General features: G+C 41.6%; 1 protein-coding gene and 1 pseudogene across 14 annotated transcripts in view; one reads left to right on the forward strand and one right to left on the reverse strand.

Moving 5' to 3' along the window:
• Positions 1-16,168, forward strand: part of LOC144773261 (uncharacterized) — a 7,170,044-nt gene that overhangs the window by 1,247,746 nt on the left and 5,906,130 nt on the right. The window lies entirely within an intron of this gene.
• LOC144771934 (large ribosomal subunit protein P2 pseudogene) lies at positions 15,019-15,451 on the reverse strand (annotated as a pseudogene).

A 16,168-nucleotide genomic window follows, 5' to 3' on the forward strand; every position in this document is an offset into this window, starting at 1 on the left:
CTTCTCCACTCACGTACAGTCGGACAGGCTTCAACGACGTACATGAGCACTCTTTCTTCTCATGACTTAATCCATGATCAATTTGCATGGTAACTTCGTCATATATTTTCCTCTGCTCAACGTTGAGTTGTCTTTCCAACTCTTCTAAGTTAACCGCATCCTCCTGAGCATGTGCCATGGCTCTTTCCACTTCATTCATAGCAGTGGCAGCTTCATTTTTGATAACAGGTCCTCCTAGTGGATCCTGACTCAATGAAGCAGAACTCTGACTGTCCTGAGAACTGTCTCTGGCAATCTCGGCTGCAATCGTTGCTTCCTGCTCAATTTCCGCATTCAACATTTCTACATATTTGGGAAAAGCAGGACATTCTATGGTCTCCTTGGCAGCATTGAAAGAGTCTTCGTAACAGAGGAAATCTCCAAGCAGTTCCTCTTCTGCACGCCAAGGCTTGAAAAGTTGCAAAAGTGCTAAATAGAAAAACTCATTTTTTTCAGGAGATTCGCCACTCAATTTTCGATGGTTTACCAAGTGGCATTTTCTTTGCTTGACCAGACATCCCTCACTTCCTATTACAGCATACACTCCTTTCTCAGTATCTTCTTTGATGTTCCTCTTGAATATGTAATTTTGAAGAACCTCATACAGACAAACATTCTCGAGGTGACTGCTTCGATTTGGATAATATGTATCCAACATGTTGGTCTTCAAAATGTCGGTACTGTTTGGCTCCTTTTCCGCCAAATACTCAATTTCCCGCACAGGTTTCAGAACTCGATTACGCGTGTCAGCAAGACCAAGACTCGCCCAAACGATACTCCTGGACTTGGCATAGAGACTTGCTGAAGACAACCGGTCAGAACATTCGTAAGCTCCGATTTCTCGATGCGACAACATCTTCAGACTGAAACTGTACAACTTCTTACTGAGGCTCTTTTCATGGGAAATGTCCTCCCACATATCCTTCAATTCTGTCTTCTCTTTTTTGGTGATGTAAGATGTCACATACCGAGCCACAGCCATACAGTTATCAGCCACAAACTGTATATCCATGTTAGCATTCCACATGGACAAAATCACCGGGTTGTAGTCGTTGATGTACTTGGACTCTTCGTTCCTCTTCAAATTGTATGTGTTTTTAGGTGATTTCTTCATCACATTATGTCGCAGCGAAGACATCAAACTGTTTACTCTTCCTTTAGAAATCACCGGTCGTGGAAAGCCGAAACGACATTTGGTGTAGAACTTGTCCTTGTTTCGGAATTTACGACGACAGTACTTTCCACATCGATGGCTTTGGAAACGTAGAACTTTTTCTCTTAGGCTTTTCTTCTCCTTTGCGTTTGGAACAGCACACGTAGAATACTGTTGTATGAAACTCATCACTGAGTCTTCTGGATCCGTTCCAAATTTAGGTGCATCCTTGATCCACAGCAGCATATGTATATGAGGAGCACCTCTTGCTTGGTACTCCTTTCTCCAGAAGAAATCCAACACCTCTCCAAGAGGTGGATTCTTCTTATTCATGATGAAAGACATCATAGCTTCAAATCTATGATTGAAGTACCTGCATACATTGACTGGATCCAAAGAGCACAGTTCTCCGGGTGTCTTGAATTCGATGTTTTCGATGTTTCCATTTGCCTCTCGTAGAAATTCAAGTAAGTCTTCCCAGCCATACTCGGCACAGCTCAGAGTGAGGAACCATATGGGAGTTCCTAAGTTCCTCAGCATACATTTTAAATCACCATGACGACGGTACCAGTACTCATTAGTACCACACTGACACGCCATGAGATTAATCAGGTGAGAATCCAAAATACTGTCTTGGACATTGACTTTATCCATAAAGTCACTTGCCGAGATGTTTTGCATGTGTATACCACTTTTCAAGATGTGGTTCACTGCATATGACAGTCCAGACAGATCGCTTTCAAACAGGAGATGAAACAAATAGGGAATGCATTGTCGAAACCTAGCATCTCCTGCATACAATCGCAAAGTCCGGTATTCAGAAGCAGGAATTTGATGAGGTCGCTCATCATATCTTCCTCCCTGACCTGTTGGAAAAAGCTGTGGGAAACACCGAGCTTCCAAACTTTCCTCCCAAACACTAATGGGACTCCCTTTGGCTTGTTTCATTTGAAACAACTCAATAGCATTCCCCATGACTTCCTTGGAATGCAAAGGATGAACACTATAATGTTCATATATTTCTTCACTAGTACAGGGTTCTACTTTCTCAATTTGACCAGCACACAAATCGCTATCCTCTTCCTCACTTACTTCCTCTTCTGCAACATATACATTCTTATAGTATTTATTATTTTTTTTCAAATACAATGTTGCCTTTTTAACTTTCCTAACATCCACTAAATCTTGCCATATTTTCTTATTCTTTGTCGGAACCCCATTAACTAAGATAACCAGAGGTTCCTCTTCCACTTTTTCTACTCCAATTGTGTTAATGTTTTTCTTCAAATCTAGAGGCAAATAAACAACTCTTCCCTTTAATCCTCTCTGTAAATCTGATGGAGGCAATTTCCCTGTCTTTGGCTCCATTCTTACAATAGCCTGAAAGGGATGGATACTTTGAATCAAAATAGATTCATAAGTATTTAAATCCTTCAATTCAGAAGGAATCTCAACCAATTCCAGATTATTATAAACTGCTCTAGCAGGCATCTGGTTTTGATTTAATTTGCTACAACAATAAGTACACACACGTTGATCCGATCCCAAATCAAAACAATTTTCTACCATCAAGTATGTTGTGAAATCCTTCCATTCACTATTATTTTCCCTTTCACTTTTTGCATATAAATCCACTAACTTAGTCTGATTCTTATAATAAGTGCGTCGACAACACACACAAGTGAAATTTGGCCTCTCACTTGATTTCACCTCAAACGTCGCAATTTCCCTCTGGAAATTATCTGTACTGGAAACCTGTACACTATCTTCCACATTACCCTCTTCTTCTTGGTCAATTTCAACATTCTCCTCTTTACTTCCAAAGTAACAAAACTCAATTTCTTAACATATATTCTTCACATCTATTTCAGAACCATGCAAAAGAGCAGCGCATAATTGTTTAAGCATAATTGCTGGACTCTTAGCATAATACAACATTCTAACTAATTTCCTCACTTTATTATGATGCACTGCTAGCATCCTGAAATGATGAAAAACACTCTGGCATACTCTCCTGGAAAGACAAGCCAGTGAATGACCATGCAAACCTGTCACTTCTCTCACTCTGCAAGGATCTAATTCTTGCAACAACTTCATTTTCTGCTTCAAACTTTTCTTATTAAATGACCGTACAAAATCACAAAGCAAATTGATGGAATCCTGTCGCACACTGCAAATACTACTACACTTCCAGGTGTACACAGGACCCTTAGGACGTCTTCCTAAAACCTCATTACCTAACACCTCTTCTATCTCTGTTTTCACAAGTTTTTCTTTTTCAACTGGACAACCATCTTTCACTTCATAAGCTCGACCACTGGTGTCAACTGCATGCACCAAATCATTATCCTGGAAATAACTCTCCTCATTAAAAAATGCCTCACAGCTTGAACTATGCATCCATTCTCCAGAAAAAACTTCACAAAAATTACTACGATTAACTATTCTCTTCCATCTACTATTTCTTTTGAAATCATAAATTGCCTTGTTTAGCTTCCTAATTCTATTGATTATCAAAATAAATAACTTACGTTTAATTTCAAATGCCTGATCAATAACTTTCTCAACTATTTTTTTTCTCTTATAAAAAACCACTTTCTGTTGACCTTTCTTAATATTTTTTAACAAATTGCCAATTATCCTGTTGCGGAACATTCGTTTACGAATGTCCCTAAACTGTTGTTTCCTTCTACTATCATGCACATAGTTATCTCTTGCTCTAGCAGTAACATTTTTCATTGGCCTTTCCTTTCCGTTTGAATTGCTTCTCTTTTTCTGGACTGAAACATTTTCTGTAGTAATATTTTTTTTACTACAGATATTTCTTATGAATGTTTTTGTACTCTTACCCGGTGCTTTCTTGGTGACTTGACAAATCTTTTTGTTAGAGGACTGCTCCTTTTTTTCATTGACCTGCTGTCTTTGACGTTTTGCAGCCTTTCTCAGTCTTTCTTTGGTTGGCATGCTGAAATCTTGAAATGATCTGCAGTTGAATCTGTGGTAAAATATAATAAAAATTTTTATTAACCACTATTACCCAACAGTAAATCAATAACAGTCATCAAAAACTTAACACACTACTTGACATTTTTACATAGAAGATTTTTTAGTGCTTGGCAAATTTAGAATACAGAAATAGCAGAAAAGAAATGGAATTTATATTCATTTTACCTGTGCTGTTTTATATGTGAATCTGATCTAATTTTATGAGCATATTTTAATATTTTATTGAAGACACTACACATAACCTGTTTTTGAAGGTGTCTTTATTTTTAAATGGAACGGTTTACATTTTTACTTTTCATTTATTATAAATTTTTAAAATAAATGTTTATAGTTCCATAGGCTCAAGCACGTCAGCTTCCCATCCTATGTCATACAATTCTGACAAATCTGCATCCTCATCACGTTCTTCTTCATCCTCAGGATTTAAATCATCCAAGGGATCAACATCCACTGATGTTTCAATTACGAGTTCAATGATGAGGTCGAAATCAACTGATTGCTGATTGTCGCTCATGTTGATGTTATCTTTATCTTTAAAGAAAGACAACAACAATGAGATGTTGCAGAGTAAGAGACAAATCTCAGAGATTATAATAGTAAAATTGTTTAACAAGAGTAACATTTTGCAGCTATTATTTAGCCATGTCCAGCGATGCTGAGGAGGTGAAGCCTATGTCCAATTTTTCAGTGAACAGGACTCATCTCTTCTTAACCTTGGATAAGCCTCACCGACTCTGTGTCCCCTGCACATACTTAAATGTAAAGGGGCAGATTTATGTTAACTGGCACATCCCCAGGGATGCACCAGTTAACGTGCACCGCTGCTCTGCCACCCATGGTGTGCCGCATTTACAATCAGATAGGACAAAGCTGCGTCAAAACCCTGCGCCTGCTTGAAGCAGGCATAGTTCTTGACGCAGCATTGTGGAGATGAGGCACCCCTGAGCCTTGCTGGAGCTGCATCGCACTTGCGATACAACTCCAGCAATGCGCCACCTTTACGGCACAGATGCGACACGCATCTGTGCCGTTTTTGCCCCATGGTGCGCCGCATTGTAAATGCAGCACACCATGGGTGGCGGAACAGCGGCGCAGGATGACTGGCACATCCCTGGTGATGCGCCAGTCATCATAAATCTATCCCTAAGCTTCTTATCTTGTTAGAGATGAACCGCCATATGTATCATCAAACTATTTTGCATTTCCTAAATAGCGAATTTTAAGGAATAAATAGCGATTCTTTACCATTCCTAATTTGCGATGAGCAAATTGCTAATTGCAAATTACCCATTCATTTCCATGGGCCAGGAGGCCCATAGGAATGAAGGTGCAATTTGCGATTAGCAATTAGCTCATCGCAAATTAGGAATTTTTCCAAGGGTGCAGGGGTGTCTCAAGAACACCCTGCTGCACCCCTGAAAAAGAAATTTGGGGGCATATGGCGCACATACATGCCCTAAGGGCATGTATGGGCGTCATATGGCACCTTTTGTTTTTTGGAAAAAAAGCTTTTTGAAAAGAATTTGCAAATTACCACCAACTAGAAGTTGGTGGTAATTTGCAAATCCTTAATGGCATTTTTTGCATATTTTTTGTTTGATACATTGCATTTAAGGAATCGCAAAATTTGCAAATCCTTAAGTGCAATCGCAAAATAAGGAATAGCAAATTTTGCTATTCCTTATTTTGCATCAAACTTGTTTGATACATACCATTTGTCTAATTAGCATTCGCAAAGGCCGAAATTCGCAGAATTTCTTCTCCTTTGCGAATGCTAATTAGCTTGATACATATGGCCCCAAGTGAGGCCTGTCTTGCAACATGGTGCATCTTTTGCATCACTGCTGCATCGGTTTCATGTGGCACGGTTTATTTACAGCATGACACATCTGCCTAAATGCATCAATTTGTAATTTTGTCGCCTCATAGCAAATCTTTTGCACCGCCGCTGCATCACAAAAGTGACGCACAGTGGCGCAAAAGAGGCATACACCTATCATAAATCTGTCCCTAGCATTTTAAATGATTAATTCAGGATGACGATAAGGTGTGGCCTATCCAGAGGTTTGTTTAAGGTGAGGCCTACTCAGGGTTGCAGATCAAAGTTACGCTTGTTGAAGAATACAGAGGAGATAATACATGTAAAGGCCTACCAATGAAGTAAGTGATGTCCACCTCATTGCGCCAGTCATCATAAATCTATCCCTAAGCTTCTTATCTTGTTAGAGATGAACCGCCATATGTATCATCAAACTATTTTGCATTTCCTAAATAGCAAATTTTAAGGAATAAATAGCGATTCTTTACCATTCCTAATTTGCGATGAGCAAATTGCTAATTGCAAATTACCCATTCATTTCCTATGGGCCAGGAGGCCCATAGGAATGAAGGTGCAATTTGCGATTAGCAATTAGCTCATCGCAAATTAGGAATTTTTCCAAGGGTGCAGGGGTGTCTCAAGAACACCCTGCTGCACCCCTGAAAAAGAAATTTGGGGGCATATGGCGCACATACATTTTAAAAACATTCCTTTACCTCAAAAACGATTTTCAAGTCATAATTTGAAAACACTGCCCACGGGGAAATGACTTAAAATGTCCTTAAGACACATGAAAGTGTTTTTTTAAAGCCTTTGCAACTTTTTTGGGTCACTTTTAACATGGCTATGTAACTCAAACAATCAAAATCTAAATTTACCATGCACAGGTGGGAGCATATTTACAAGGAATTTGCTCCACGGGGAAAGGTCTTTTAATTTAATATGGGAAAAATAACATCAGAGACACTGAAATGCCTTATAAAGAAGCATACACCATTATGTCCTTGTCATAAATTTTAAAACCATTCCTTTTCCCCAAAAACGATTTTCAAGTCATAATTTGAAAACACTGCACATGGGGAAATGACTTAAAATGTCCTTAAGACACATGAAAGCGTTTTTTGATTGCCTTTGCAGCATGTTTGGGTCACTTTTAACATGGCTATGTAACTCAAACAATCAAAATCTAAATTTACCATGCACAGGTGGGAGCATATTTACAAGGAATTTGCTCCACGGGGAAATGTCTTTTAATTTAATATGGGAAAAATAACATCAGTGACACTGAAATGCCTTATAAAGAAGCATACACCATTATGTCCTTGTCATAAATTTTAAAACTATTCCTTTTCCCCAAAAACGATTTTCAAGTCATAATTTGAAAACACTGCACATGGGGAAATGACTTAAAATGTCCTTAAGACACATGAAAGCGTTTTTTGATTGCCTTTGCAGCATGTTTGGGTCACTTTTAACATGGCTATGTAACGCAAACATTCAAAATCTAAATTTGCCATGCACAGGTGGGAGCATATTTACAAGCAATTTGCTCCACAGGGAAAGGTCTTACATTAAAATGGGAAAAATAACATCAGCGACACTCAAATGCCTTATAAAGAAGCATACACCATTATGTCCTTGTCATAAATTTTAAAACCATTCCTTTTCCTCAAAAACGATTTTCAAGTCATAATTTGAAAACACTCCACAGCTCCTATGCAAAAAAACACCCTGTCAGTACTAATACTTCACATTTTCTCCAATTACAATTTCTCAAAGAAACAAAATCTATTTGTAAAACACTTGAGACAAAGCAACATTTGAAAAACACAACTTTCTTCATAATTTTCTCCTTAAAGCACACTATTCTCTATCTAAATTAAATAAATCTTTTCTCACCTTAGCAAATACTTTATGAGTTTCAAAACAGTCTCAGAAACACACCAATTTGTCTTCAGCAGAGCAAAAGGTATGCACTCCAGAGTCTGCAGCTATCAAAAGCACAGAAATGCTGTAATTCTTCACACATATCTCTCATGTCACCCAATCAAAACTCTTCCCTCACTTTTTTCAAATCAAAACCCTTCCCCCCTCTGCCCTCTCTGCCTTTTTTGCATAGCAACCACCTCTTGGAAGACCTCTGGTGTTTGCAAGTTCACACAACAATGTTTCAATTGAACTCTGAACTCTCAGTGCACCTGCATATCCAGTGCAATCTTTCATTTAATGATTTTTTCTTGACCACTCAAAATACATCTTTCAAAGAACTCATCCATGCACCCTAACTTTCTGTTTTCAGCAATCAAAATCCACCAATCACTGTTACTGCTTATTTTAACACAGAAACTCCACAGTTTTTTTCATTGTAAACTCTTATTTTTTCAACTGCCATTTCATTGCCACACTTCATCTGACTGCAGCAGAACCTTCTCTCACCATGTTTTCTGTCTGGATTGTTGGACATAGTTACATCTATTGGGCTCAGAGGTATGCTGAGAACAGAAATTTACCTAACCTCAATTTACAAGATGTGGAAATTAAGTGGTTTGGCCACAGAGGATTAAAATGTCACCAATTGATACCATTGGTGAAAACCTTTATGCATTTGCCAAAACCTGACCTGTTAATTGTGCACTGTGGAGGTAATGATTTGGGCACTTTGACTGGGGTAGGTCTGGAAATGCTTTTAAAGGACACCTTTGAGCAATTGATGGCACTTTTTCCTCAAACTGCCTTGGTATATTCAAATATATGCCAAAGACAGAAATGGAGGTGGTCAAACCAATTTTGTCCACAAATTGAGAAGTCGAGGAAGCATGTAAACAAATCTGTTTCAGCTTACATGAGAGACCATGGAATGGGCTCCATGTACAACAATAACTTGCGTTACTACATGCAAGATATCTACAGAGGAGATGGAGTTCACTTCTCAGATGAGGGCAACAGAATTTTCATTCTGAATTTAAGACTGTGCATTGGTACCTACTTATAAGTACCTAAATGTACCATAAACCCAAAAGCTCTTCTCAGAGCTACCCTACATCTGATCACTCACAATTATTATTTTTCTCTAACTTTTTTCACTAATTTTCAACAAAGTACGCTCCCCGGGGCGCCTCCCGGTACGTGAACCGGAAGCTAACCTCGCGAAATTTTTAAAAAAAATGTTTTTTTTCGCACATATAAGCCTCCTCAGCCATCCTCAGAAAACCTAGGGGGTCAAAATACCTCTACCGTGTCCCCTTCTACCCATTCTGAACATTATGTGCCCTCCATCTTGTATCTTAATTCGACCGAAACACAAAATGGTGGACTCCCGTAACGCTTAAGGTTCGCGTACCGGGGCGCTCGCCAGTTCGCGTACCGGGGCGCTCCCCGGGAAGTGCTCCATTAAAAAAGGTGGGAAGTAATTTACAGAAGAAACCCTTGAGACACTTTCACCAAATATAGATTTCCTCATACTACATACCAATCCTTACCATTTTCACAAATTTGGTTGAAATTCCATTTAGCCATTTAGCCTGTAGACCTCTCTAAATACCCTGAGGTAAATTAATTCACAAAACACATCTGAAGTGTTGGAATTGACAACCAATTAAAATGTTACTTTCATTTTCTATTTTTTTTTTACCTGACATTTGATTGGTTATGTACCTGAATATATATAAAGGAAGAGAAGGAAACACAGCCATTTTGACTACTACTTCCTGGTGTACATTTCAATTGGATTTTCACTAATCACTTCAACTTCTTTGTAAAGGTAAGTTGTTATTTTAAAAACTGAAGTATATTGTGCACTATAAGTTAATATGGTAAACTTTTTCTGATAGTTATATACTATCCCTCTGTAGTAGTTATAGATTTAGATAGACTTCTCTGTTATAGTTATGGATGGAGTTAGGTTTCTCTTGTATAATTATGAAATTACTTACGTTAAATCACATACACTTTTTTATATTCCTACTTCCACTCTGATACTATACACTGCCCAAAGATAAATTCACTGATAAAAACTGCCTATCTAAAATTAATCCCAACAGTGCCCTATCTCTACTAATATATATTTTTTTTATCCAAATTTCAGGCAAAATGGAAGGCGAACACAAAGTTTCATTTCAAATTGTCCTGCAAGAGAGCAGCCAAGAAATAATTGATCCAAATTATATAGAATTTATGGATGAAACTTGGGACCAAGAACTACTGCAATGTGTGCAAGCAGTAGATGACCTCCTTCAAAATGAGGACATTTTACACCCTCAGAGATTACAAACTATGTTCAATGAAAATAATGACATTTCAGACAGTGAAATGTTAGAACGTTTATTAAATTTTGAAACACAATCACAATAATAAATAATTGCTTAAAAAAAAAAGACATTAAAAAATAATCAACAAAACCAACAATCAATTAACATACAGTATTTGAAAAGTCTATCATTCTTTTTTCCTTATAGTACGCTCCCCAGAACGCTTCCCGGTTCGCGAACCGGGCGCTCCCCGCGCAAAAAAAAAAAATTTTTTTTTTTTTTTTGCCCTGCGGGGCCCTTTTAAGGCCTCCACATCAAACCTAGGGGGTCAGGGAGGATCTACTATGCCCCCTTATGGTCATTTCCCCCTTTGTTTTGGCCTCCTCTTGTCTCTCGATCCTACCGAGAGACAAGATGGCGGCCGCTCCGGACTGTTTAGAATGTTGACAGACACCGGAGAGCCAATCAGCTTCGCTTCGCGAAGTTCCGTTACGCGTCAAGTACGCGAACCGGAGCGCTGCCCAGAGCGCGCTTACAGATATATATCTTTTTTTGAACGTTAATTTCTCAAAATCCACTGGAGCACATATATTGAGACCTAGCAAAGGCACATCGGACTAAAAGTCCCTACAATTTTGCCAAGTTTCGTGCAAATCCATTCAGCCGTTCGGGCTAAAAGTGAGGCCAACCGCCCTATGGAAATTAACATTGGAAAAACACGTTTTGGGACCCCCCTTTTTTCTCGGCCCCTTCTTGACGAACCCCCCCCCCCCCAAATTTTCAGGGGCTGCTCAGAAACAAAATGTTCCATTTTCCTGAAAATTTCAGCCAATTCCGTCCACAAACGCCAAAGTTATTAGACATAGAATTTTCAAAAATCCCATAGAGAAAAAATCCTAACTATATATACTTACTGGCGACTGCCAGTAGGTAATATATATATATATATATATATATATAATCCCAGCCCATGTGCGGGATCCCGGTGCATATATAACATACATATATATGTACATATATATGTATGTTATGTTATGTTATGTTATTAAAACTTATAAAGCGCACTGCTACCCTGGGGTGTCCTGGCGCTGAGTCCTAGTTACCTGGGGAGGACCATGAACTGGTTATTTGGAGAAGAGCCAGGTTTTCAACCCCTTCCGAAAGGCAATGAGGTCTGAGGCATCTCTGAGGTGGAACGGGAGCTCATTCCAGGCTTTGGAGGCACAGTGAAGGAAAAAATTGCCTCCCCGGTTGGTTTTCTTAAACCTAGGAGTCCGTACTAGCTTGGACCCGGAGGAGCGCAAAGGTCTGCCAGAGACATACCAGCTGAGCCTCTGTCTTAGAAACTCCGGCCCAATTCCATTCACTGCCTTAAAGACCACGACGAGCACCTTAAATCGTGATCTGAGTAGTCTGACTGCTGTGTTTTGCACCAATTGCAGCTTGTACACATGTTGTTTCTGTGGATTAGGATAAAGGCTGTTGCAATAATCCAAGCTTGGCAGAACTAGAGCCGTGACAAACGTCCTGAGGTTGCTGTCTGAGAGGAAGAGCTTGATTTTTTAAATTATCCTGAGAACCATAAAACAGGCAGAGGTTACCTGCTTCACTTGGTCCCCCATGGTAAGTTTATTGTCAACCATGACTCCCAGATTTTTGGCTTTCCGAGAGGTTGTAGGACAGACTGGCAGCCCTTCCGGCCACCAATCCGGGGTCCAAACCCGGGGATTGTTGCCAAATGTTCAAATCTATGCACCGGAATCCCGCACATGGGCTGGGATTATTCATAGATTATGACTTTGATGAGTATACCCCTGGATGAGAACTAGGACTAAGACCCATTCAGATGCACATCCTATAAGACAAAAGCCCTCCTCAATTGCTACACAAACATCTTTACATCTATATTGGCTCAGTGACTTCATCATTTATGCCCTGCTCATTTCCCCTTATCAATCAGGTTTGATTAAAAATCGACAGACCAATGATAATACCGAACTTGCAGTTACCCTAATGGAGGTGACAGTGAAGCAAAATCAGCCAATGGCTCTCCTCTCCCAGGATGCAGAGAAAACTTTCAACAGAGTCATACCTCTCCAAGTTAATTCACAGAAGCTGTAGGAGGCTGGCTCAGTATATGGTGCACACGTATTCAAGTGATGCACCTTGCACTAGTCCAGGCATTCCTTATGGTTATTTTAATGGTCTTTGATAACTATAGAAAGCACTCAAAGCAGTATCTGTGGAGGCTGTGTGCAGAGTGGAACAGAGCTGCGTGCCCAATGGAAGTCTATGGAGAAGTCGCAGCTGCAGTTTTAAAGAAGAAGGACCCTTCCCAGAGGACCTCCAAGAAACCCTTTGGTAGACAGAAGGTTGGAGAGCCACCCAATCCATGAATGCCCCAGGAATCAGGTTACCTCCACCAGGAAGACGCATGCATAGAGGTGAAGTGACGTTGGAACCTGCAGTAAACAATAATAGACGGTTTAGAAGAAGATGCCTCTGGAGAAGACTGTGAATGAGTCTGGTGGAATCCAAGAGTGCATTCTGGAAGTGAAGAACCTACAAGCAGAGGTGACAGAGTCTGTGCACCTCGGAGGTGACCAGGAGGCACGGAGACACAATGCTCACCAATGTCGGGAGCTTCTGAAATGTCAAAGGTGACCTTGTTGCTGCAGCTGGGAGGACTCGACTACGCTGAGGAAGACCAGGAGCTGTGCACGAGCTGTCTCATGTGGGATGTCGGTGACTAGGTGGTCGGTGTTGGAAGGAGCACCAACAGGCCTTGGTAGCCGCAACTGGCGTGGAAGACAAAAAAAAGAGCAACATTGGGACCAACAAAGTCCAAGGGAATCACCAATAGCAGGAGAGTCAGAGCAGGCCCGCGAGCAAGCAGGGCAGTCCACTGAAGCAAGAAAGGACCCTCAGGAGGCCACACAGGTCGGAGGCACAGGAGTAAGAAGCTCACCAAAGATGGAGGCTGACAGTGCAGTGGATGCAGTGAGGACAGCTTTGCATATGCAAGGGAGTGACTTCTGCACTCCAAAGGATTTCTTCCGGTGTTCTTGATGCTCACAGCTCTGTTGAAGTACCTGGAAGAAGCACAGACAGAAACGATGAAGAAGACATTAAGAACAGCGAGACCTTGCCATGGATAAATGGCTATTACCTGGGGGCAACTACTATAGGGCGCTGTACTCAAAATCTGTACTTCAGGTATTGTCGGGACCCACCAAGATTGCGGTGCGTTTGTGGCGGGATGCAACTTTTTCCATGGGATGGAAAGATCGCCTGACTCTAGCGACCCCTCTTTTTGCCTCCGATAGACTTGGTAAATTGTGGAACACCAAGGGGTTTGACAAATGGGATCTCATTGGTATTAGTGAGGTGGGAGACCTCTGGGGCAAGGGCCAGGTGAAATCGTTTGAGGTACTGAAGGATGAGTTTGCTTTAAGCGATACAGAGTACTTCCGCTACGTTCAAGTGCGCCACGCTATGAGATCGGTTTTCCCGATGGGGGAGGTCATTCCGGAGTCATCTCCGCTTGAGGATAGACTATTTGATGGATATGTGCCCGACAGCACTATCTCCTTAGTCTATAAAAAATTGATTAATGATAGGTGTGACCTCCTCTCGCGTCTTCGAGACTTCTGGACCCGTGACGGCCTTGAATTGGACGACGAGGACTGGCAGTCGGCGATCTCCTCTCCAAAGGAGGTTGCGATTCCAGCTCGACTCCGACTGGTTCAGCTTAAGATTCTTCATAGAGTGTACGTCACAGGCCCCCGTTTGGTTCACATGGGCTTCTCTGAGGAGGGGTTGTGTAAGAGAGGATGTGGGCAGATAGGTACGTTTCTCCATATTATTTGGGAGTGCCGGGAGGTTACGGCCCTTTGGAGAGGAGTATATGAGGTAATGAGCACAGTAACGGGGAATGCCCTCTTACCGGAAGCCAGACGGTGTTTATTAAATGTTTGGGAACCCACGGATTATAATGTAGCTCAGACACAATGGGCGACCCTGGGAGCCATGATTGCCAAACGAGATGTTGCTCAATTGTGGGGTTCCTATAGACCACCTTCGGTTGAAACGTGGAAGGAGAACATGGATTGGTGCATGTTTAGGGAAAAAACAGTATACTTGGCCCGGGGTCGTCCCAGAAAGTGGTGCAGAGTGTGGGGACCTTGGAATAGTTATCGCGGTGAGATCGGCGCACCACCCGTAATAGAAAACACTGATTTTCCGCCTTCCCCCTGACCCTGCATTCTTATTATCTCTTGTATGTATATTGATTTGGTCCTGTCTTTCCCTCCCTCCCCTTTCATACACTGATTGCAATTTCTTTTATTGTCTTTCCTTCCCCACTTGAATTGGTACTTCGTGTAACATATCTCTTTGCCTTGCTTGTTTATATGTTTATATTTCAATAAAAAGATTTAATAAAAGAAAGAACAGCAAGACCAGGACCAGCAGGAGTCTTACTTTTGGTGCAGTCTTGGTTCCAGCCAAAGTCCAACGAAGTCCAAGTGTGCAGACGATTCAATAGCGACATAGTTTCAGAGTTGAGTCTTGTCCCACGACAAATCTGAGGTTCCACCCTCAGGGCAGCCATTAAATACCCTTAGGAAAGGGTTAGGATGACTCGGGGGTCCCTCCCAGAGGAGGGGCTGGACAGAGGGGAGGGTACTCCCATGTCCTTTTTTTAAAATATTTTTTTTACAAAGTTTTTATTGTTTTTTGCATAATAGCCAATATTTTAGTCAAAAATACCAAATCCCATGTCATCATCTGATCCTTCGGACTCTTCCTCCTTTTCTTCTTTCTTGTTCTCCTCCATGGGAGCAGCAGCACCTCCAGCTGGGGCAGCAGAACCAACAGCTGCCGACACCTCTACAGCTCCGCCAACGGGCATGCTTGCAAGGTTACCATAGCCCTGAGCAATGACTTCCTCAAGATGTTTGCAGTTCAGTTCTGTGATAACCTTGTTGGCGCGCTCCTTGTCTACTTCGATTCCAACGTTTTCAAGGATTTTTGAGATGTCTTTTGAGTTGGGATTTTCATTGCCCCGAAGGGCAGCCAAAAGGTAGGCAGCAGCGTAACGCATTTTTGACCGGTTCCTAAAGAGGAGCTAACGAGCGGAGCGTGCGTCCACTACAGCGGGCTGCTGGGAAAGAGGAAGATGACGCGCTTAGCGGGACAGACAAGAAAGACGGAAGAGGCGGAGCGCGCCAATATACTCCCATGTCCTTTGTCCAGTTTCGCACCAGAGCGAGAGCCAAGGGCTCCCTGAACTAGTTCAACTGGAGCATGCAAGGAAGGCACCAAATGTGGCCTTCAAAGCAATCTGGTAGCACTGGCGAGCACCCCACCCCAGCCCAATACACAAAGTGACAGGAAACCAATTGTCCTACCTTCCCCTGCTCGAGCCTGGCTCAGCAGCAGGAGGGCAGAACCGTGTCTGTAGTCGGCAGCAGCACTAGCTTGATTGCAGATCCAGAAAGGCTGTTACTAGGAGTACGGAGGGTCCCCCTAAGGGCTCCCCCCAGTACATGGGATCATACTTCCAACACTGGGATCGGTGTTGGGGCATGATTTCAACATTTTTGATACCAGGTTTGGTGCATCCACTATATAATTAGACATCTTGTAATGAGTGATAGGGAAGCTTTTATCTGTCGTGAGAAGTGCAAGCTCCAACTCACACAGGCTGCAATGGCAGGCCCGTAGCCACAGTTTAAGTGGTCTCCCATTGGTGGCATAATACATGCTGCTGCCCATTGGAGACCCCTGGTGTACCTATGCACGGGGTACCTTAGTACCATATACTAGGGACTTACAAGGGTACACCAGTAGCCAACCGTGGAGGTACCAAATTACTTACCATGTCAATTTATGGGAGGAATC

The sequence above is a fragment of the Lissotriton helveticus genome, chromosome 8 (assembly GCF_964261635.1).
Source record: "Lissotriton helveticus chromosome 8, aLisHel1.1, whole genome shotgun sequence".
NCBI lineage: Eukaryota > Metazoa > Chordata > Amphibia > Caudata > Salamandridae > Lissotriton > Lissotriton helveticus.